Source organism: Arachis ipaensis, chromosome B10 (assembly GCF_059453495.1).
Source record: "Arachis ipaensis isolate K30076 ecotype BB chromosome B10, ASM5945349v1, whole genome shotgun sequence".
In the NCBI taxonomy this organism is placed as follows: domain Eukaryota; kingdom Viridiplantae; phylum Streptophyta; class Magnoliopsida; order Fabales; family Fabaceae; genus Arachis; species Arachis ipaensis.
In genome coordinates this window covers 122,782,634-122,807,393 of record NC_142435.1, presented here as the reverse complement: position 1 = coordinate 122,807,393, position 24,760 = coordinate 122,782,634, and the positions used below count along the sequence as shown (strand labels likewise).

Below are 24,760 nucleotides of genomic sequence, written 5' to 3'. Positions count from 1 at the left end.
AACGCCACCATCACTAAGGTGGATTCATTCCTTGTTCTTCTTTCTTCTGTTTTTCGTTTTCTATGTGCTTATCTATGTTTGTGTCCCCATTACATGATCATTAGTAGTTAGTAACTTTGTCTTAAAGATATGAATGTCCTATGAATCCATCACCTCTCTTAAATGAAAAATGTTTTAATTCAAAAGAACAAGAAGTACATGAGTTTCGAATTTATCCTTGAACTTAGTTTAATTATATTGATGTGGTGACAATGCTTCTTGTTTTCTGAATGTATGCTTGAACAGTGCATATGTCTTTTGAAGTTGTTGTTTAAGAATGTTAAATATGTTGGCTCTTGAAAGAATGATGACTAGGAGACATGTTATTTGATAATCTGAAAAATCATAAAAATGATTCTTGAAGCAAGAAAAAGCAGCAAAGAACAAAGCTTGCAGAAAAAAAAAAGGGGGCGAAAAAAAAAAGAATAGAAAAAAAAATAGAAAGAAAAAGAAAAAGCAAGCAGAAAAAGCCAATAACCCTTAAAACCAAAAGGCAAGGGCAAATAAAAAGGATCCCAAGGCTTTGAGCATCAGTGGATAGGAGGGCCTAAAGGAATAAAATCCTGGTCTAAGCAGCTAAACCAAGCTGTCCCTAACCATGTGCTTGTGGCGTGTAGGTGTCAAGTGAAAACTTGAGACTGAGCAGTTAAAGTCAAGGTCCAAAGCAAAAGAAGAGTGTGCTTAAGAACCCTGGACACCTCTAATTGGGGACTTTAGCAAAGCTGAGTCACAATCTGAAAAGGTTCACCCAATTATGTGTCTGTGGCATTTATGTATCTGGTGGTAACACTAGAAAACAAAGTGCTCAGGGCCACGGCCAAGACTCATAAAGAAGCTGTATTCAAGAATCATCATACTGAACTAGGAGAATCAATAACACTATCTGAACTCTGAGTTCCTATAGATGCCAATCATTCTAACCTCAATAGATAAAGTGAGATGCCAAAACTATTCAAGAGGCAAAAAGCTATAAGTCCCGCTCATTTGATTGAAGCTATGTTTCATTGATAGTTTGGAATTTATAGTATATTCTCTTCTTTTTATCCTATTTTGATTTTCAGTTTCTTGGGGACAAGCAACAATTTAAGTTTGGTGTTGTGATGAGCGGATAATTTATACGCTTTTTGGCATTGTTTTTAGTATGTTTTTAGTAGGATCTAGTTACTTTTAGGGATGTTTTCATTAGTTTTTATGTTAAATTCACATTTCTGGACTTTACTATGATTTTGTGTGTTTTTCTGTGATTTCAGGTATTTTCTGGCTGAAATTGAGGGACTTGAGCAGAAATCAGATTCAGAGGTTGAAAAAGGACTGCTGATGCTGTTGGATTCTGACCTCCCTGCACTCAAAGTGGATTTTCTGGAGCTACAGAACTCAAAATGGCGCGCTTCCAATTGCGTTGAAAAGTAGACATCCAGGGCTTTCCAGAAATATATAATCGTCCATACTTTGGTCAAGAATTGATGACATAAACTGGCGTTCAACGCCAGCCTTTTGCCCAAATCTGGCGTCTAGCGCCAGAAAAGGATCCAAAACCAGAGTTGAACGCCCAAACTGGCACAAATACTGGCGTTCAACTCCACAAATGGTCTCTGCACGTGCAACACTTAGGCTCAGCCCAAACACACACCAAGTGGGCCCCGGAAGTGGATTTATTCATCAATTACTTACTCATGTAAACCCTAGTGACTAGTTTATTATAAATAGGACCTCTTACTATTGTATTAGACGTCTTTTTGACCATCTTTGGTCTCAGTTTTAATCCATTGTTCATCTTAGGAGACTATGGATCTCGTTTAGGGGGCTGGCCATCTCGGCCATGCCTGGACCTTCACTTATGTATTTTCAACGGTAGAGTTTCTACACTCCATAGATTAAGGTGTGGAGCTCTGCTGTTCCTCAAAGATTAATGCAAAGTACTACTGTTTTCTATTCAATTCATCTTATTTCGCTTCTAAGATATCCATTCGCACCCAAGAACGTGATGAAGGTGATGATTATGTGTGACGCTCATCATCCTTCCCCCTTATGAACGCGTGCCTGACAAACACTTCTGTTCTACATGAATTAAGCTAGAATGAGTATCTCTTAGATCTCCTAACCAGAATCTTTGTGGCGTAAGCTAGAATGATGGCAGCATTCAAGAGAATCCGGAAGGTCTAAACCTTGTCTGTGGTATTCTGAGTAGGATTCAATGATTGAATGACTGTGACGAGCTTCAAACTCGCGAGTGCTGGGCGTTAGTGACAGACGCAAAATGAGGGTGAATCCTATTCCAGCATGATCGGGAACCGACAGATGAATAGCCGTGCCGTGACAGGGTGCGTGAGCATATTATTCACTGAGAGGAGGGGATGTAGCCACTGACAACGGTGATGCCCTTGCATAAAGCCAGCCATGGAAAGGAGTAAGACTGATTGGATGAAGATAGCAGGAAAGCAGAGGTTCAGAGGAACGAAAGCATCTCCATTCGCTTATCTGAAATTCCTACCAATGAATTACATAAGTATTTCTATCCGGAGATCCGACATGAAATTCAAAGAAGAGGTTGGGAAGTTCTAACAAATCCCATCCAACAAGTCGGCATCTTAATGGTTCAAGAGTTCTATGCCAATGCATGGATCACCAAGAACCATGATCAAAGTAAGAACCCGGATCCAAAGAACTATGTTACAATGGTTCGGGGGAAATACTTAGATTTTAGTCCGGAGAATGTGAGGTTGGCGTTCAACTTGCCATACATGGAAGAGAACGCACGCCCCTACACAAGGAGAGTCAACTTTGATCAAAGGTTGGACCAAGTCCTTATGGACATATGTGTAGAAGGAGCTCAATGGAAGATTGACTCCAAAGGCAAGCCGGTTCAACTAAGAAGATTGGACCTCAAGCCTATAGCTAGAGGATGGTTGGAGTTTATTCAATGCTCAATCATTCCCACTAGCAACCGGTCTGAAGTTACTATAAGACCGGGCCATCATGATCCATAGCATCATGATTGGAGAAGAGGTGGAAGTTCATGAGATTATACCTCAAGAACTCTACAAGGTGGCTGACAAGTCCTCCACCATGGCAAGGTTAGCCTTTCCTCACCTCATTTGCCACCTATGCAATTCAGCTGGGATTGACATAGAGGGAGATATCCTCATCAAAGAGGACAAGCCCATCACTAAGAAAAAGATGGAGCAAGCAAGAGAGCCCAGTCATGGAACTCAAGAGGCGCAAGAAGCTCACTTCCATGAGATCCCTGAGATGCCTCAAATGCACTTTCCTCCACATAACTATTGGGAGCAAATCAACACCTCCCTAGGAGAATTGAGTTCCAATATGGGACAACTAAGGGTGGAACATCAAGAGCACTCCATCATGCTCCATGAAATAAGAGAAGATCAAAAAGCAATGAGGGAGGAGCAACAAAGACAAGGAAGAGACATAGAAGAGCTCAAGGACATCATTGGCTCCTCAAGAAGGAAACGCCACCATCACTAAGGTGGATTCATTCCTTGTTCTTGCTTTCTCTGTTTTTCATTTTCTATGTTATGTGCTTATCTATGTTTGTGCCTTCATTACATGATCATTAGTAGTTAGTAACTTTGTCTTAAAGATATGAATGTCCTATGAATCCATCACCTCTCTTAAATGAAAAATGTTTTAATTCAAAAGAACAAGAAGTACATAAGTTTAGAATTTATCCTTGAACTTAGTTTAATTATATTGATGTGGTGACAATGCTTCTTGTTTTCTGAATGTATGCTTGAACAGTGCATATGTCTTTTGAAGTTGTTGTTTAAGAATGTTAAATATGTTGGCTCTTGAAAGAATGATGACTAGGAGACATGTTATTTGATAATCTGAAAAATCATAAAAATGATTCTTGAAGCAAGAAAAAGCAGCAAAGAACAAAGCTTGCAGAAAAAAAAAGGGGGGGGGGGGGCGAAAAAAAAATAAAAAAAAATAGAAAGAAAAAGAAAAAGCAAGCAGAAAAAGCCAATAACCCTTAAAACCAAAAGGCAAGGGCAAATAAAAAGGATCCCAAGGCTTTGAGCATCAGTGGATAGGAGGGCCTAAAGGAATAAAATCCTGGTCTAAGCGGCTAAACCAAGCTGTCCCTAACCATGTGCTTGTAGCGTGTAGGTGTCAAGTGAAAACTTGAGACTGAGCGGTTAAAGTCAAGGTCCAAAGTAAAAACAAAGAGTGTGCTTAAGAACCCTGGACACCTCTAATTGGGGACTTTAGCAAAGCTGAGTCACAATCTGAAAAGGTTCACCCAATTATGTGTCTGTGGCATTTATGTATCCGGTGGTAATACTGGAAAACAAAGTGCTTAGGGCCACGGCCAAGACTCATAAAGAAGCCGTGTTCAAGAATCATCATACTGAACTAGGAGAGTCAATAACACTATTCGAAATCTGAAGTTCCTATAGATGCCAATCATTCTGAACCTCAATGGATAAAGTGAGATGCCAAAACTATTCAAGAGGCAAAAAGCTATAAGTCCCGCTCATTTGATTGAAGCTATGTTTCATTGATAGTTTGGAATTTATAGTATATTCTCTTCTTTTTATCCTATTTTGATTTTCAATTGCTTGGGGACAAGCAACAATTTAAGTTTGGTGTTGTGATGAGCGGATAATTTATACGCTTTTTGACATTGTTTTTAGTATGTTTTTAGTAGGATCTAGTTACTTTTAGGGATGTTTTTATTAGTTTTTATGTTAAATTCACATTTCTGGACTTTACTATGAGTTTGTGTGTTTTTCTGTGATTTCAGGTATTTTCTGGCTGAAATTGAGGGACTTGAGCAGAAATCAGATTCAGAGGTTGAAGAAGGACTGCTGATGCTATTGGATTCTGACCTCCCTGCACTCAAAGTGGATTTTCTGGAGCTACAGAACTCTAAATGGCACGCTTCCAATTGCGTTAGAAAGTAGACATCCAGGGCTTTCCAGAAATATATAATAGTCCATACTTTGGCCAAGAATAGACGACGTAAACTGGCATTCAACGCCAGCCTTTTGCCCAAATCTGGCGTCCAGCGCCAGAAAAGGATCCAAAACCAGAGTTGAACGCCCAAACTGGCACAGAAACTGGCGTTCAACTCCACAAATGGCCTCTGCACGTGCTACACTTAAGCTCAGCCCAAACACACACCAAGTGGGCCCAGGAAGTGGATTTATGCATCAATTACTCACTCATGTAAACCCTAGTGACTAGTTTATTATAAATAGGACCTCTTACTATTGTATGAGACGTCTTTTTGACCATCTTTGGATCCTGGATTGTATTCTGATCCTGTGATCTCGTTTAGGGGGCTGGCCATCTCGGCCATGCCTGGACCCTTCACTTATGTATTTTCAACGGTAGAGTTTCTACACTCCATAGATTAAGGTGTGGAGCTCTGCTGTTCCTCAAAGATTAATGCAAAGTACTACTGTTTTCTATTCAATTCATCTTATTTTGCTTCTAAGATATCCATTCGCACCCAAGAACGTGATGAAGGTGATGATTATGTGTGACGCTCATCATCCTTCCCCCTTATGAACGCGTGCCTGACAAACACTTCTGTTCTACATGAATTAAGCTAGAATGAGTATCTCTTAGATCTCCTAACCAGAATCTTCGTGGCATAAGCTAGAATGATGGCGGCATTCAAGAGAATCCGGAAGGTCTAAACCTTGTCTGTGGTATTCTGAGTAGGATTCAATGATTGAATGACTGTGACGAGCTTCAAACTCGCGAGTGCTGGGCGTTAGTGACAGACGCAAAAGGAGGGTGAATCCTATTCCAGCATGATCGGGAACCGACAGATGAATAGCCGTGCCGTGACAGGGTGCGTGAGCATATTATTCACTGAGAGGAGGGGATGTAGCCACTGACAATGGTGATGCCGTTGCATAAAGCCAGCCATGGAAAGGAGTAAGACTGATTGGATGAAGATAGCAGGAAAGCAGAGGTTCAGAGGAACGAAAAGCATCTCCATTCGCTTATCTGAAATTCCTACCAATGATTTACATAAGTATCTCTATCCCTATTTTACTATATAATATTCGAAAACACCATTATCACTTTCTATCTGCCTGACTGAGATTTACAAGGTGACCATAGCTTGCTTCATACCAACAATCTCCGTGGGATTCGACCCTTACTCACATAAGGTATTACTTGGACGACCCAGTGCACTTGCTGGTTAGTTGTATCGAAGTTGTGACAATTATATATTGAGATCAGAGCACCAAGTTGCTCATGTTGCCGGGGATTGTTTGAGCCTGGACATCACAATTTCGTGCACCACTTTGCTTCAGAATTGAAGGTCTAAAACTGGCATTCAACGCTAGCCTCCAGCCCTATTCTAGCGTCCAACACCCAAGGGAGAAGAGACCAGCGTCCAACGCCCAAAAAGGACCCCCTAGCCAGCGTTCAACACTCTAGAGGCCTCCTAGCACATCGATCTCAATCAAGCTCAGCTCAAACACTCACCAAGTGGACTCCGGAGTGGATTTTTGCACTAAAAAACTATTTTACTGGTGTTATATAATCCTTAGTCATTAGCATAGTATTTATTTGAGAACTTTTACACTTTTAGGGAACAATTCGGAGGAGAGATCAAACACTTCTAGCATATTTTCGAATTTTACATTGTATTTTCTATCAGTATGAGTCTCTAAACCTCCTAGGTTGAGGTAAGGAGCTCTACTGAGTTTATATATTAATAAAGTACTACTGTTCTACTTTAATTTGTGCTTGATTCTCTATTCTAAGATGTATCTTCGTTCTTTATCCTTATGAATGCATTGAAATGGCATAAGGTTATCTCATTCTATATAGATTCAGAGTGAGTCTTTCATCGGACAATGATAAACCACTAGCTTGATTATCGATGAGCGGATAATTTATACGCTTTTTGGCATTATTTTTATTATGTTTTTAGTATATTTTAGTTAGTTTTTATTATGTTTTTATTAGTTTTTAAATAAAAATCATATTTATGGATTTTACTATGAGTTTGTGTGTTTTTCTGTGATTTCAGGTATTTTCTGGCTGAAATTGAGGGACCTGAGCAAAAATATGATTCAGAGGCTGAAAAAGGACTGCAGATGCTGTTGGATTCTGACCTCCCTGCACTCGAAGTGGATTTTCTAAAGCTACAGAAGCCCAATTGGCGCGCTCTCAATTGCATTGGAAAGTAGACATCCTGGGCTTTTCAGAAATATATAATAGTTCATACTTTGCCCGAGATTTGATGGTCCAAACAGGCGTTCCAAGTCAGCTTAAGAATTCTGGCGTCAAAACGCCAGAACTGGCACAAAAGCTGGAGTTAAACGCCCAAACTGGCACAAAAGCTGGCGTTTAACTCCAAGAAAAGTCTCTACACATGGAAGCTTCAATGCTTAGCCCAAGCACACACCAAGTGGGCCCAGAAGAAGATTTTTGCATTAATTACCTATTTCTGTAACCCTAGGCTACTAGTTTTCTATAAATAGGACCTTTTGCTATTGTATTTTCATCTTGGTTCTTCAGGTTCCCTCTCTGGGGCCGAAGCCAATGACCACCATGATCACTTTTGTATTTTCAACAGTGGAGTTTCTACACACCATAGATTAAGGTGTGGAGCTCTGCTGTTCTTCATGAATTAATGCAAAGTACTATTGTTTTTCTATTCAATTCACGCCTACTTCTTCTCTAAGATATTCATTCGCACACAAGAACATGATGAATGTGATGATTATGTGACACTCATCACCATTCTCACCTATGAACGCGTGACTGACAACCACTTCCATTCTACATGCAAACAAGTTTGAATGTGTATCTCTTGGGTTTCTAATCTAAGATTGGAACCTTCGTGGTATAGGCTAGAATTATTGGCGGTCATTCCTGAGATCCGGAACGTCTAAACCTTGTCTGTGGTATTCTGAGTAAGATCTGGGAAGGGATGACTATGATGAGCTTCAAACTCGCGAGTGTTGGGCGTGTGACAGACGCAAATGGATCAATGGATCCTATTCCAACATGATCGAGAACCGACAGATGATTAGCCGTGCGGTGACAGCGTGCGTAGAATATTTTCACTGAGAGGACGGGAAGTAGCCATTGACAACGGTGATGCCCAACATAAAGCTTTCCATGGAAGGGAGTATGAATTATTGGAAGAAGGCAATGGGAAAGCAGAGGTTCAGGAGGAACAAAGCATCTTCATACGCTTATCTGAAATTCTCACCAATGAATTACATAAGTATCTCTATCTTTATTTTATGTTTTATTCATCTTTTAATTATCAATCTTCCATAACCATTTGAATCTGCCTGACTGAGATTTACAAGATGACCATAGCTTGCTTCAAGCCGACAGTCTCCGTGGGATCGACCCTTACTCACGTAAGGTATTACTTGGACGACCCAATGCACTTGCTGGTTAGTTGTGCGGAATTGTGACAAAGTGTGATTCACGTTTGAGAGCTCCAAGTTCTTTGGTGCCATTGTTGATGATCACAATTTTGTGCACCAAGTTTTTGGCGCCGTTGCCGGGGATTGTTCGAATTTGGACAACTGACGGTTCATCTTGTTGCTTAGATTAGGTACTTTTCTTTTTATTTTTCAGAATTTTTAAGAATGAATTCTAGAGCTTCAAGGTGATGTTCTTATCATCACAAAAGCTGATTAATTCTCATCAATTTAGCTGTTGAATGCAATGTCCTGCTGAAGCTTGACTAGCCATGTCTAATCCTTTTTGGACTGAAGCTTTAGACTAACATTGCATGATTTCTGGAATTCTTATTAAAAATTTGAATCCCTTTATTTTCTTTTCCACTCAATTTTCAAAAAATCACAAAAAAAAAAAAATTTATAAAACCATAAAAATCAAAAATATTTTATGTTTCTTGTTTGAGTCTAGTATCAATTTTAAGTTTGGTGTTAATTGCATGTCTTTATTCTTCTTGCATTTTTCGAATATATGCATTATGTTCTTCATTGATCTTCAAGTTGTTCTTGATGATTTCAGTGCTCTGATCTTTAATTTCTCTTATTTTGTATCTTTTGTTGTTTCTTACATGCATTTTCAAATCGCTATAGTCCTTAGTACACAAACTTCTAAGTTTGGTGTCTTGCATGCATTGTTTATTTGATCTTAGTTGCATTCTTTTTATTATTGTTTCTCATCATTTAAAAAAAAATTTAAAAAAAACTTTTAAATTGTGTCTTTTCAAGTCAATAACACAGAGAATTGAAGATTCAGAACATTCAGCAGAGGAATTACACAGAAAAAGCTGGCCGTTCAAAACGCCCAGTGAAGAAGGAAAACTGGCGTTTAAATGCCAGCCAGGGTACCTGGCTGGGTGTTTAATGCCCAAAAAGGTAGGATTTTGGGAGTTAAACGCCAGGATGACACTAGAGGGAAGATTTTGTTTTTAATTCAAATCTTTTTCAAATTTTCATAATTTTTCAAAATCAAATCTTTTTCAAATCATATCTTTTCAATCATATCTTTTCAAAATCAATTTCCTTTCAATTTTTTTTTATTTATCATTATTTTTCAAAAATCCTTGCTACAATTAATAATTTAATTCAAAATTTTCTAGTTGTTACTTGCCTATTAAGAAAGGATCAAAAGTTTTAATTCTAGAATCATATCTTATAATTTCTTGTTAGTCAAGTAATCAACTTTAATTTTAAAACTTTCTCTTTTTAATTTGATCTTCAATCATATCTTCTCAATCATATCTTTTCAATCACATCTCATTCAAAATTAATTTTCAATCATATCTTTTTAATTTCTAATTTCAAAATCTTTTTCAAAACCACTTAATTTCTTTCCCAATCTTAATTTTCGAAAATCTCAATCAAATTTTCAAATTTCTTTTTATTATCTCAAAAAAAATTTTTAATTTAGTTTTCAAAAATTCTTCCCCTCTTCTCACATCCTTCTATTTAAGGGACTAACACTCCTCCTCAAGGTGCAATTCGAACTCTATCCCTCTTGATAAGTTTGAATTCTCCTCTCTCTACCTCCTCCTTCTATTCTTCTTTTCCTCTAACACCTCAAGGAATCTCTATACTGTGACATAGAGGACTCCATACTTCTTATCTCTTTCATATGAGCAGGAGTAAGGACAAAAGCATTCTTGTTGAGGCTGATCCTGAACCTGAAAGGACCTTGAAGTGAAAGCTAAGAGAAGCTAAAGTACAACTCTCTGTAGAGGATCTAACAGAACTTTTCAAACAAGAAGAAGTCATGGCAGCTGAAAATAACAATGCCAACAATGCAAGGAAGATGCTTGGTGACTTTACTGCACATACTCCCGACTTCTATGGGAAAAGCATCTCAATCCCTGCCATTGGAGCAAACAACTTTGAGCTTAAGCCTCAATTAGTTTCTCTAATGCAAAAGAATTGCAAGTTTCATGGACTTCCATTGGAAGATCCTTATTAGTTCTTAGCTGAATTCTTGCAAATCTGTGACACTGTCAAGACCAATGGGGTTGATCCTGAGGTCTACAGACTTATGCTTTTTCCCTTTGCTGTAAGAGACAGAGCTAGAACATGGTTGGACTCACAACCTAAAGAAAGCCTGAAATCTTGGAAAAAGCTAGTTAATGCCTTCTTGGCAAAGTTCTTTCCACCTCAAAAATGGAGTAAGCTTAGAGTAGAAGTCCAAACCTTCAGACAGAAGGAAGGTGAATCCCTCTATGAAGCTTGGGAAAGATACAAGCAATTGATCAGAAGGTGCCCTTCTGACATGCTTTCAGAATGGAGCATCATAGGTATATTCTATGATGGTCTGTCTGAACTATCCAAGATGTCATTGGATAGCTCTACTGGAGGATCTCTTCATCTGAAGAAGACGCCTGCAGAAGCTCAGGAACTCATTGAAATGGTTGCAAATAACCAATTCATGTACACTTCTGAAAGGAATCCTGTGAATAATGGGACAAATCAGAAGAAAGGAGTTCTTGAAATTGATACTCTGAATGCCATATTGGCTCAGAATAAAATATTGACTCAGCAAGTCAATATGATTTCTCAAAGCCTGTCTGGAATGCAAGCTGCACCAGGTAGTACTAAGGAAGCTTCCCCTGAAGAAGAAGCTTATGATCCTGAGAACCCTGCAATGGAAGAGGTGAATTACATGGGAGAACCCTATGGAAATACCTATAATCCTTCATGGAGAAATCATCCAAACCTCTCATAGAAGGATCAACAGAGGCCTCAACAAGGCTTCAACAACAATAATGGTGGAAGAAATAGGTTTAGCAATGGCAAACCTTTTCCATCATCTTCTCAGCAACAGACAGAGAATTCTAAGCAAAGCCATTCTGAATTAGCAACCATAGTCTCTGATCTAATTAAAACCACTCAAAGTTTCATGATTGAAACAAGGTCCTCCATTAGAAATTTCAAGGCACAAGTGGGTCAGCTGAGTAAGAAAGTTACTGAACTCCCTTCTAGTACTCTCCCAAGCAATACAGAAGAGAATCCAAAGAGAGAGTGCAAGGCCATAAACACGTCTCACATGGCCGAACCTGGAGAGGAGGAAGAGGCAGTGATTTCCACTAAGGAAGACCTCAATGGACGTCCACTGACTGAAAAGAACTGAAGATTGATGGTTTAGAAGTTATAGTAAACTCTCGTTGCAAGTATAGTTACTAAACCAAGCAATCAACCTTTCTTACAAACGTTTTGGTTGTCACAAGTAACAAACCCCTAAATAAATTGATAACCAAAGTATTTAAACCTCGGGTCGTCTTCTCAAGGAACTGTAGGGAAGTATGTTCTTATTATATTGGTTATGAAGATTGTAAATTGGGGTTTTGAAGGTGGGAGCAAGTAATTTAAATTGCAATGAAAATAAATAAAAGACTATAAAGTAAATAAATGACCGTAAAACACACCTTTGGCAAGGTATGAGAAGTTGGAAGTCCTATCCTAGTTATCCTTATCAATGATGATAAAAATTGAATCTTAATTCCACTTAGTTAACCTTTGCTAGAGTAAGGGAAGGTCAAGTGACTAATTAGTTAGATCCTCAAATCCTAGTTAATCCCTAAGGAAAGATTGGGATTATTGAAGTTCAATTCAATTAGCAAAGATAACGATTATCAATCATGTTGAGTTTGATAACTCCAGAGTTACTGATTTCTTAACCAAGACCAAAAGGAGAAAAATAAATCTACTGGAATAAAAATGTCTTCAGATTGGAAATAACAATAACATAAATAAAAGAGAGCAATAATAAACTGAAATACCTCAAATAAGATTAATTCAAAAGAGTAATCTGTAACATAGAAGAATTCATAAATTAAATTGAAAAGATAAATAAAAAGGAATGTTGAACCTGATAGAAAGAGATAATCCTGAAAGCGAATAAAATCCTAAATCTAAATCCTAAAAGAGAGAGGAGAGCACCTCTCCCTCAAAACTACATCTAATTCATGAATTGTGTATTGTGAGCTTGTTTATGAATGGATGCATTCCCCCACTTTATAGCCTCTAATCTGTGTTTTTCGGGCCAAAAACTGGGTCAAAAACAGCCCAGAAATCGCCCCCAGCATATTCTGGTACGTTCAGGTCGCGGCAAAGTGATGCGGAGGCGTCATCCACGCATTCGCACGGATTGCAATTCGCAGATGCGACGTGGGCGCGTCATTCACGTGTTCGCATCACCTAACTTCGGGGAATCTATGGCAAATTATATATCAAATCGAAGCCCCGGACGTTAGCTTTCTAACGCAACTAAAACCGTGTCGTTTGGACCTCTGTAGCTAAAGTTATAGCCGTTTGAGTGGGAAGAGGTCAGGCTGGACAGCTTTAGCAGTTCCTTCAGTTTCCTGTATTCCTTCCACTTTTGCATGCTTCCTTTCCATCCTCTGAGCCTTTCCTACCCTGTAATCTCTGAAATCACTTAACACACATATCAACGTATCTAATGGTAATAAGAGAGGATTAATATTAGCAAATATAAGTCCAAAGAAGCATGTTTTCAATCATAACACAAAATCAGGAAGGAGAATGTAAACTCTTGCAAATAGTATGAATAAGTGGGTAAATAGTTGATAAAAACCACTCAATTGAGCACAAGATAAACCATAAATAGTGGTTTATCACTGACCTCCAAGGAGTTCCCTAATGAGGAACCATGGGAATCTGAGGCTCACACTGAGACCATAGAGATTCTATTGAATTTACTTTTGCCATTCATGAGCTCTAATGAGTATTCTTCCTCTGAAGAGGATGAAGATGTTAGTGAAGAGCAAGTTGCTAAGTATCTTGGAGCAATCATGAAGTTAAATGCCAAGTTATTTGGTAATGAGACTTGGGAGGATGAACCCCCCTTGCTCATCAAAGAACTGGATGACTTGACTAGGCAGAGATTACCTCTGAAGAGACAAGATCCTGGAAAGTTCTCAATACCTTGTGCCATAGGCACCATGACCTTTGAGAAAGCTCTGTGTGACCTAGGATCAAGCATAAACATCATGCCTCTCTCTGTAATGGAGAAGCTAGGGATCATTAAGGTACAAGCTGCAAGAATCTCACTGGAGATGGCAGACAATTCAAAGAAACAGGCTTATGGACTTGTAGAGGATGTCTTGGTAAAGGTTGAAGACCACTACATTCCTGCTGATTTCATAATCCTAGAGACTGGGAAGTGTGTGGATGAATCTATCATCCTTGGCAGACCCTTCCTAGCCACAGCAAAAGTTGTGATTGATGTTGACAGAGGAGAATTGATCATTCAAGTGAATGAAGACTACCTTGTGTTTAAAGCTCAAAGATATCCCTCTGTAACCATGGAGAGGAAGCATGAAGAGCTTCTCTCAACACAGAGTTAGACAGAGCCCCCACAGTCAAACTCTAAGTTTGGTGTTGGGAGGCCATCATCATGCTCTCAGTATCTGTGAGGCTCCATGAGAGCCCACTGTCAAGCTATTGACATTAAAGAAGCGCTTGTTGGGAGGCAACCCAATTTTTACTTATCTATGTTAAATTTCTATTTTCTTTTGTTAATTTATGTTTTTTGTAGGTTGATGATCATGTGAAGTCACAAAAATAATTGAAAAAGCAAAAAAAAAAAAAAAAATAGAAGTAAAAACAGAACACCCTGGAGGAGAAACTTACTGGCGTTTAAACGCCAGTAAGGGTAACAAAATGGGCGTTAAACGCCCAGTCTGGCACCATTCTGGGCGTTTAACACCAGAAATGGGCACCAGACTGGTGTTTAACGCCAGGAATGGGTAAGAAGCTGGCATTAAACGCCAGAAATGGGCAGCAACCTGGCGTTTAACGCCAGGATTGGCAGAAAGGGGCATTTTTGCACGGCACTTGGTGCAGGGATGAGATATCCTTGACACCTCAGGATCTGTGGACCCAACAGGATCCCCACCCACCCCACCTCTCTCTTTCTTCTTCACCCATTCACCAATCACCTCAATACCTCTTCCCCAAAAACCCCTCACATATCAAATCCCACCATTCTCTTCACCACCAACATTCATCCTTCATAAAACCCCACCTACCTCACCATTCAAATTCAAACCACTTTCCCACCCAAACCCACCCATAATGGCCAAACCATAACCCCCTCTCCACTCCTATATAAACCCATCTTCACTCCTTCATTTTCACACAACATACACACTACTTCTCCCCCTTGGCCGAAACACTAAGCCCCATCCATCTCCTCTCTTTCTTCTTCTTCTACTCGCTTCTTTCTTCTTTTGCTCGAGGACGAGCAAACCTTCTAAGTTTGGTATGGTAAAAACTAAAACTTTTTTTGTTTTTTCATAACCATTAATGGCACCAAAGGCCGGAGAAACCTCTAGAAAGAGGAAAGGGAAGGCAAAAGCTTCCACATCCGAGTCATGGGAGATGGAGAGATTCCTCTCAAGGGTGCATCAAGACCACTTCTATGAAGTTGTGGCCAAGAAGAAAGTGATCCCCGAGGTCCCGTTCAAGCTCAAAAAGGGTGAATATCCGGAGATCCGACATGAGATTCGAAGAAGAGGTTGGGAAGTTCTCACCAACCCCATTCAACAAGTCGGAATCTTAATGGTTCAAGAGTTTTATGCCAATGCATGGATCACCAAGAACCATGATCAAAGTGTGAACCTGGACCCCAAGAATTGGCTTACAATGGTCCGAGGGAAATACTTAGATTTCAGTCCGGAAAATGTAAGGTTGGCATTCAAACTTGCCCATGATGCAAGGAGATGAACACCCATACACTAGAAGGGTCAACTTTGATCAAAGGTTGGACCAAGTCCTCATGGACATCTGTGAAGAGGGCGCCCAATGGAAAAGAGATGCAAGAGGGAAGCCGGTTCAAATAAGAAGGCATGACCTCAAGCCCGTGGCTAAGGGATGGTTGGAGTTCATCCAACGCTCAATCATTCCCACTAGCAACCGGTCTGAAGTTACTATAGACCGAGGCATCATGATCCATAGCATAATAATTGGAGAGGAAGTAGAAGTTCATGAGGTTATATCCCAAGAACTCTACAAGGTGGCGGATAAGTCTTCTACTTTGGCAAGGTTAGCCTTCCCTCATCTCATTTGTCACCTCTGCAATTCAGTTGGAATTGACATAGAGGGAGACATCCTCATGGATGAGGACAAGCCCATCACTAAGAAAAGGATGGAGCAAACAATAGATCCCACTCATGGACATGAGGAAATCCCTCACCATGAAATCCCTGAGATGCCTCAAGGGATCATCAACACCTCCCTAGGAGAATTAAGTTCCAACATGGGACAACTAAGGGTGGAGCACCAAGAACATTCTATCCTCCTTCATGAAATTAGAGAAGACCAAAGAGTCATGAGAGAGGAGCAACAAAGGCAAGGAAGAGACATTGAGGAGCCCAAGCACTCCATTAGATCTTCAAGAGGAAGAACAAGCCGCCATCACTAAGGTGGACCCGTTCTTTAATTTCCTTGTTCTTTATTTTCTGTTTTTCGAAAATTATGCTTTATGTTTATTTATATTTGTCTCTTTATTACATGATCATTAGTGTCTAAGTGTCTATGCCTTAAAGCTATGAAAATGAATCCATCACCTTTCTTAAATGAAAAATGTTTTTAATTGAAAAAGAAAAAGAAGTGCACGAATTTCAAATTTTAAAACAGTTTAGTTATTTTGATGTGGTGGCAATACTATTGTTTTTCTGAATGAATGCTTGAATAGTGCATAATTTTTTGAATTTGTTGATTCATGAATGTTAAAATTGTTGGCTCTTGAAAGAATGATGGAAAAGGAGAAATGTTATTTGATAATCTGAAAATTCATAAAATTGATTCTTGAAGCAAGAAAAAGCAGTGAAAAGCTTGCAGAAAAAATATATATATATGCGGAAAAAAATGCGAAAAAAAAGAAAAAAAAGAGAAAGAAAGAAAAAGAAAAAGCAAGCAGAAAAAGTCAATAGCCCTTTAAACCAAAAGGCAAGGGTAAAATAAAAAGGATCCAAGGCTTTGAGCATCAGTGAATAGGAGGGCCCACAGGAATAAATTCCTGGCCTAAGCGGCTAAACCAAGCTGTCCCTAACCATGTGCTTGTGGCGTGAAGGTGTCAAGTGAAAACTTGAGACTGAGCGGTTAAAGTCGTGGTCCAAAAGCAAAAAGAGTGTGCTTAAGAGCTCTGGACACCTCTAATTGGGGACTCTAGCAAAGCTGAGTCACAATTTGAAAAGATTCACCCAGTTATGTGTCTGTGGCATTTATGTATCCAGTGGTAATACTGGAAAACAAAATGCTTTGGGTCACGGCCAAGACTCATAAAGTAGTTGTGTTCAAGAATCAACATACTTAACTAGGAGAATCAATAACACTATCTGGATTCTGAGTTCCTATAGAAGCCAATCATTCTGAACTTCAAAGGATAAAGTGAGATGCCAAAACTGTTCAGAAGCAAAAAGCTAAAAGCCCCGCTCATCTAATTAATACTGATCTTCATAGATGTTTTTGGAATTCATTGTATATTATCTTCTTTTTTATCCTATTTTATTTTCAGTTGCTTGGGGACAAGCAATAATTTAAGTTTGGTGTTGTGATGAGCGGATAATTTATACGCTTTTTGGCATTGTTTTTATTATGTTTTATTAGTTTTTAAATAAAAATCATATTTCTATACTTTACTATGAGTTTGTGTGTTTTTTTGTGATTTCAGGTATTTTCTGGCTGAAATTGAGGGACCTGAGCAAAAATCTGATTCAGAGGCTGAAAAAGGACTGTAGATGCTGTTGGATTCTGACCTCCCTGCACTCGAAGTGGATTTTCTGAAGCTACAGAAGCCCAATTGGCGCGCTCTCAATTGCATTGGCAAGTAGACATCATGGGCTTTTCAGCAATATATAATAGTCCATACTTTGCCCGAGATTTGATGGTCCAAACAGGAATTCCAAGTCAGCTTAAGAATTCTGGCGTCAAAACGCCAGAACTAGCACAAAAGCTGGAGTTAAACGCCCAAACTGGCACAAAAGCTGGCGTTTAACTCCAAGAAAAGTCTCTACACATGGAAGCTTCAATGCTCAGCCCAAGCACACACCAAGTGGGCCCGGAAGAAGATTTTTGCATTGATTACCTATTTCTGTAACCCTAGGTTATTAGTTTTCTATAAATAGGACCTTTTGCTATTGTATTTTCATCTTGGTTCTTCAGGTTCCCTCTCTGGGGCCGAAGCCAATGACCACCATTATCACTTTTGTATTTTCAACAGTGGAGTTTCTACACACCATAGATTAAGGAGTGGAGCTCTGCTGTTCTTCATGAATTAATGCAAAGTACTATTGTTTTTCTATTCAATTCACGCCTACTTCTTCTCTAAGATATTCATTCGCACACAAAAACATGATGAATGTGATGATTATGTGACACTCATCACCATTCTCACCTATGAACGCGTGACTGACAACCACTTCCATTCTACATGCAAACAAGTTTGAATGTGTATCTCTTGGGTTTCTAATCTAAGATTGGAACCTTCGTGGTATAGGCTAGAATTATTGGCGGTCATTCCTGAGATCCGGAATGTCTAAACCTTGTCTGTGGTATTCTGAGTAGGATTTGGGAAGGGATGACTGTGACGAGCTTCAAACTCGCGAGTGTTGGGCGTGTGATAGACGCAAAAGGATCAATGGATCCTATTCCAACATGATCGAGAACCGACAGATGATTAGCCGTGCGGCGACAGCGTGCGTAGAATATTTTCACTGAGAGGACGGGAAGTAGCCATTGACAACGGTGATGCCCAACATAAAGCTTTCCATGGAAGGGAGCATGAATGATTGGAAGAAGGCAATGGGAAAGCAGAGGTTCAGGAGGAACAAAGCATCTTCATACGCTTATCTGAAATTCTCACCAATGAATTACATAAGTATCTCTATCTTTATTTTATGTTTTATTCATCTTTTAATTATCAATCCTCCATAACCATTTGAATCTGCCTGACTGAGATTTACAAGATGACCATAGCTTGCTTCAAGCCGACAGTCTCCGTGTGATCGACCCTTACTCACGTAAGGTATTACTTGGACGACCCAGTGCACTTGCTGGTTAGTTGTGCGGAATTGTGACAAAGTGTGATTCACGTTTGAGAGCTCCAAGTCCTTTGGCGCCATTGTTGATGATCACAATTTCGTGCACCAATTATACATCTCTTAGACGGCTAGTGTGGAATTTATAACCCACAAACTAACCAGCAAGTGCACCGGGTCGTACCAAGTAGTACCTCAAGTGAATGAGGGTCGATCCCACAAGGATTGATGGACTAAGCAACAATGGTTAAGTGATTTGCTTAGTTAGACAAACAGAAAAGAGTGTTTAGAGTTCAATTGTATCAAACAATAATTCAGAGAATCAGAAAACAAGTAGTAAATTGAGGTGAAATATATATGGAGAAAATAGTTAAGGTTTCAGAGGTATCTATCTTCCGGATTGAATTTTCTTACTAACTATTTTAATCATGCAAGATTCCATTCATGGCAAACTATATGTGACTAAACCCTAATTCCTTAGACCTTTTTAGTCTCCTCTAACCTTCATCAACCGCCAATTCCTTGGTCACTTAATTCTAATTAGAGGGTGAAGTTCAATTCTAGTTTATATGCCACAGAAACCCTAATTACCCAAATATAAGAGGATTATATGTCACGTATCCCGTTAAGTTCAGATAATTAGAAATTTAGGAGAAATTATTTTCAAGCTGTTGTTTAAGTAAAGAGCTTTTCCAAGTTATACAAGAACTCAATTAGAACAAGGGGCATACTTCTGTTCCACCCAAATTCATAAGATAAAGAACGAAAACAATTCTTGAAATAGAAAACAGTACATGAATTGAAATAGAAAAATAATAGTATCAATCCGTGCAATAGACAGAGCTTCTAACCTTAACAGTGGAGGTTTAGTTGCTCATGGTTTAGAGAGAAAACTAGGATTCTGTAAAACTGTAAAGTGCGGAATGAGGCAGAAGAAAAGAGATGAGCCGGAGCCCGAACGGCTGATTCTTTTCCCTTTTATATCTAATCCTAATTAATGTAAATTATAATTTCTAAAACTAAATAATATCTTTTCCTATTTTAAAATAAAAATTAAAGTTTAATTAGAATAAATGAAAGATCTCGCGTGGCTTGTGCATAGGCGTGGGGACCACTTCAAAACCTGAACTTGGCGCCTAACTTGAGGAGAGGCTGCGCCTTACTTGAAGTAGCCAGCAGGGAATGGCATGGAATGCTTGAGTGCTGCGCCTATCTTGAGGGGAGGCTACGCCTTACTTGAAGCCATCAAGACCAATGTTGCGTATTGTTATTGTGCCTTGCACCTAACTTGAGAAATCTCAAGTTAGGCAGAGCCTTGGCAGAGCTCCTTCAACGCATGTCTCTTGTTCTGGCGCTTCACTTGAGATTTCTCAAGTTAGGCACCACCTTGGCTTCCTTGGAGTTATGCATACTGTTTGATTTTGGCGCCTAACTTGAGAAACCTCAAGTTAGGCACCACCCTTGCTGACTTGGTGGAGAAGAAGTATGGACTATTATATATTGTTGGAAAGCTCTCTAGAAGTTAGCTTTCCAACGCCACTGGAATCACGTCCATTGGACCTCTGTAGCTCGAGTTTTCTAGGTTTGAGTGCAGAGAGGTCAGGGTTGACAGCATCATTCGCCTTCTTCTCTTTTTCTGCAGAAACTCCATCAAATCCAGCCGAATGCTACCTAAAATAAACAGAATTGCACACGACTCAAAGTAGCATCCATAGTGGCTAAAATATAATTAATTCTTGATTAAACTCAACAAATTGAATGCAAATTTACTAGGAAAAGATAGGAAAGATGCTCACACATCAACGGCTAATCCACGACTTTGTTGGGGACTTTTCAAGACACCAGTTCAGCCGAGGTATAGGGAGATTAGGGTCTTTTTGGTAAAGGCTAGAACCAAAGGCGCAGCATTCTCTAATCCGGAAGATTCGACCTTGTTTGTGGAAGAAATCATTCACAGTTGGAGGAGACAGTAAAACCGAATTGATCCAGAAGAATAAAGCATCTCCGAAGCCTTAACCATCTTCTTATCATTGCTTTCACCATCAATTGAGTAACGTTTTCTTTATTTTACTTTTATGCACTTTAAACAACCAACCAACTTTTCTATCCGCCTGACTAAGATCTACAAGATAACCATAGCACGCTTCAAATCACAATCCTTGTGGGATCGACCCTGGCTCACTCAGGTATTACTTTGACAACCCAGTGCACTTGCTGGTTCAGTTGTGCGAAGTTTAATTCTGCGCACCAAGTTTTTGGCGCCGTTGCCGGGGATTGTTTGAGTTTGGACAACTAAAGGATTGTCTTGTTGCTTAGATTAGGTATTGTTTTTAATTTTGTTTGAGTCTTTTAATTTTCTTTTTTGAAAAAATAAAAAAATTTTAAAATTTTTCAAAAAAACCTTTGTTTTCTTTATTAATCTTTATCTTTTGTTTGAGTCTTTTGTTTTTATTCTTGTTAAGTTCGAATTTCTTCAGTCTTTTTTCTAAAAATTTCCAAAAATAGTGTCTTTTGTTTGAATTTTGTGTCAATCTTTAAGTTTGGTGTTTTCTTGTGTCTTTTCTTTTAAAGTTTTCGAAATTGGTATCTTTGATTTTTAAAATTTTTAAGTTTGGTGTCCTTTGCATGTTCTTTACTTTCTTTGAATTCTTTAAGTTTTGTTCTTGGTGTTCTTCTTGATCTTCAAAGTGTTCTTGTTTTTCTTCTTATTTTGATCTTAAAATTTTTAAGTTTGGTGTCTCTTTGTGTTTTTCTTTGCAATTTTCGAATTCTAGGTGTCTTAGATCTAAAGTGTCTTTTTGTTTGTTTTTCTCTTTCTTCATTAAATTCAAAAATCAAAAAAATAAAATATCTTTTCTTATCTTTATCTCAATTTTCGAAAAAAGCAACAAATTTTTCAAATTTTAATTTCAAAATCATTATCTTATCTTATCTTAGTTTTAAATTTCAAATTCAAATCCTTTCAAAAATCATATCTTTTTCAAATTACTATCTTATCTTTTTATCCTATCTTATCTTATTTCAAATTCAAATTTTAAAATTCAATTTCAAAATCAAATCTTTTTCGAAAATCAAATTTCAAATCTTATCTTTTTCAAATCTTTTCAAATTCTTATCTTATCTTTTCTAATTTCAAATTTTAAATTCAAATCTTTTTCAAATCTTTTAAATTTCTATCTTATCTTTTCAAATTTAAATTTTAAATTCAAATCTTTTCTAATCTTCAATCTTATCTTATTTTCAAATCTTCCTTAATTACTTACTTGTTTTTTCTTTCTTCTTTTTCAAAACTTCCTAACTAATTCTTCTCTCTTCTAATTTTCGAAAATATCTTCTCTATTTCTCTCTCTTCTTTTTCGAAAATTCATCATTTAATTTTCAAATCTTTTTAGTTAATTAATTTTATTTTCGAATTTAATTAATAAATAAAAATAAAAACAAAAATATTTTCTCTTTTTACTTCTAATTTTCGAATTTCTATCCCTCTCTCTTTTCGAATCTTTTTCTCTCTTCTCTATCTTCATTCTTCTTTTCTTTCTTCTTCACATCTCAGAGGGAGTCCTCTGTTCTTGAACATAGAGCTCACATTCTTCTTCTTTCTTGTCTTCTTTTTCTTGTTTATGACCAGGGACAGAGATAAAGAACCTCTCTTTAATCTTGACCCTGAACCTGAAAAAACTCTAAGGAGGCATTTACAACAAGCTAAAGCACAATACTTCGAAAGAAACCTCTCAAAAAATTTCGAACAAGAAGCTGAAGACATGGCAGACAATGCTAATAATGGAGGAGATGCAAGAAAGGTTCTTGGTGACTACACCATACCTACCTCTGATTTCTATGGAAGAAGTATCTCCATACCTTCTACTAGAGCTAACAACTTTGAGCTTAAGCCTCAGTTAGTCTCTCTTTTGCAACAGAATTGTAAGTTCCATGAACTTCCACTGGAAGATCCACACCAATTCTTGTCAGAATTCTTACAAATCTATGACACTGTTAAGACCAATGGAGTAGATCCTGAGGTCTACAGACTTATGCTCTTTCCCTTTGCTGTTAGAGATAGAGCTAAAATATGGTTGGATTCTCAACCTAAAAAAAGTTTAGACTCTTGGGAGAAGCTGGTTAATACTTTCTTGGCCAAGTTCTTTCCTCCTCAAAAGATGAGCAAAATTAGAGTGGAAGTTCAAACCTTCAGACAAAGAAAAGGTGAATCCCTCTATGAAGCTTGGGAAAGATACAAGCAACTGATCAGGAGATGTCCTTCCGACATGCTCTCAGAATGGTCTATCCTAGGCATCTTCTATGATGGCTTGTCTGAGATGTCCAAAATATCATTGGACAGCTCTGTAGGTGGATCACTCTACTTGAAGAAAATGCCTGAAGAAGCAAGAAAACTTATTGAGATGGTTGTAAACAACCAATTCATGTACACCTCTGAGAGAAATCCTATGAACAATGGGGTCTCTCAGAAAAAAGGAGTTCTTGAAATTGATACTCTGAATGCCATATTGGCTCAGAACAAGATCTTGACCCAGTAGGTCAATATGATCTCTCAACATTTGACTGGAATGCAAGCTGCAGCTGGCAACACTCAAGAAGCTTCCTCTGAAGGAGAAGCTTATGATCCTGACCAACCCATGATGGAGGAGGTTGATGAGCGGATAATTTATACGCTTTTTGGCATTGTTTTTAGTATGTTTTTAGTAGAATCTAGTTACTTTTAGGGATGTTTTCATTAGTTTTTATGTTAAATTCACATTTCTGGACTTTACTATAAGTTTGTGTGTTTTTTTGTGATTTCAGGTATTTTCTGGCTGAAATTGAGGGACTTGAGCAAAAATCAGATTCAGAGGTTGAAGAAGGACTGCTGATGCTGTTGGATTCTGACCTCCCTGCACTCAAAGTAAATTTTCTGGAGCTACAGAACTCAAAATGGCGCGCTTCCAATTGAGTTGGAAAGTAGACATCCAGGGCTTTCCAGCAATATATAATAGTTCATACTTTGGCCGAGTTTAGACGACGTAAAAGGGCATTGAACGCCAGTTCTATGCTGCTGTTTGGAGTTAAACGCCAGAAACACGTCACAAACCAGAGTTGAACGCCAGAAATACGTTACAACCTAGTGTTCAACTCCAGAAAGAGCCTCTGCACGTGTAACATTCAAGCTCAGCCCAAGCACACACCAAGTGGGCCCCGGAAGTAGATTTATGCATCAATTACTTACTTCTGTAAACCCTAGTAACTAGTTTAGTATAAATAGGACTTTTTACTATTGTATTTGATATCCTGGATTGTATTTTTGATCCTGTGATCACGTTTTGGGGGCTGGCCATTTAGCCATGCCTGGATCTTTCACTTATGTATTTTCAAACGGTAGAGTTTCTACACTCCATAGATTAAGGTGTGGAGCTCTGCTGTTCCTCAAAGATTAATGCAATGTACTACTGTTTTTCTATTCAATTCAACTTATTCCGCTTCTAAGATATTCATTCGCACTTCAACCTGAATGTGATGAACGTGACAATCATCATCATTCCCTATGAATGCGTGCCTGACAACCACTTACGTTCTACCTTAGATTGAATGAATATCTCTTGGATCTCTTAATCAGAATCTTCGTGGTATAAGCTAGATTGATGGCGGCATTCGTGAGAGTCCGAAAAGTCTAAACCTTGTCTGTGGTATTACAAGTAGGACTCTGGGATTGAATGACTGTGACAAACTTCAAACTCGCGAGTGCTGGGCATAGTGACAGACGCAAAAGGAGGGTGAATCCTATTCCAGTATGATCGAGAACCTCTAGATGATTAGCCATGCAGTGACAGCACATCGGACCATTTTCACAGAGAGGATAGGATGCAACCATTGACAAGGGTGATGCCTCTAGACGATTAGCCATGCAGTGACAGCGCATCGGACCATTTTCCAGAGAGGATTAAAAGTAGCCATTGACAACGGTGATGTCCTTACATAAAGCCAGCCATGGAAAGGAGTAAGACTGATTGGATGAAGGCAGCAGGAAAGCAGAGATTCAGAGGAACGAAAGCATCTCTATACACTTATCTGAAATTCTCACTAATGATATACATAAGTGTTTCTATCCTTATTTTCTATCTATTTATTATTTATGTTCGAAAACTCCATAACTATTTTATATCCGCCTGACTGAGATTTACAAGGTGACCATAGCTTGCTTCATACCAA

General features: G+C 38.5%; 1 non-coding gene across 1 annotated transcript; it reads right to left on the bottom strand.

The window, feature by feature from the left end:
• Positions 1–10,668: 10,668 nt before the first annotated feature.
• Positions 10,669–10,776, bottom strand: LOC148581555 (small nucleolar RNA R71). Its single transcript, XR_015895648.1, has one exon. It is a non-coding gene; the product is annotated as a small nucleolar RNA R71 (small nucleolar RNA).
• Between the last annotated feature and the right edge of the window lie 13,984 nt (positions 10,777–24,760).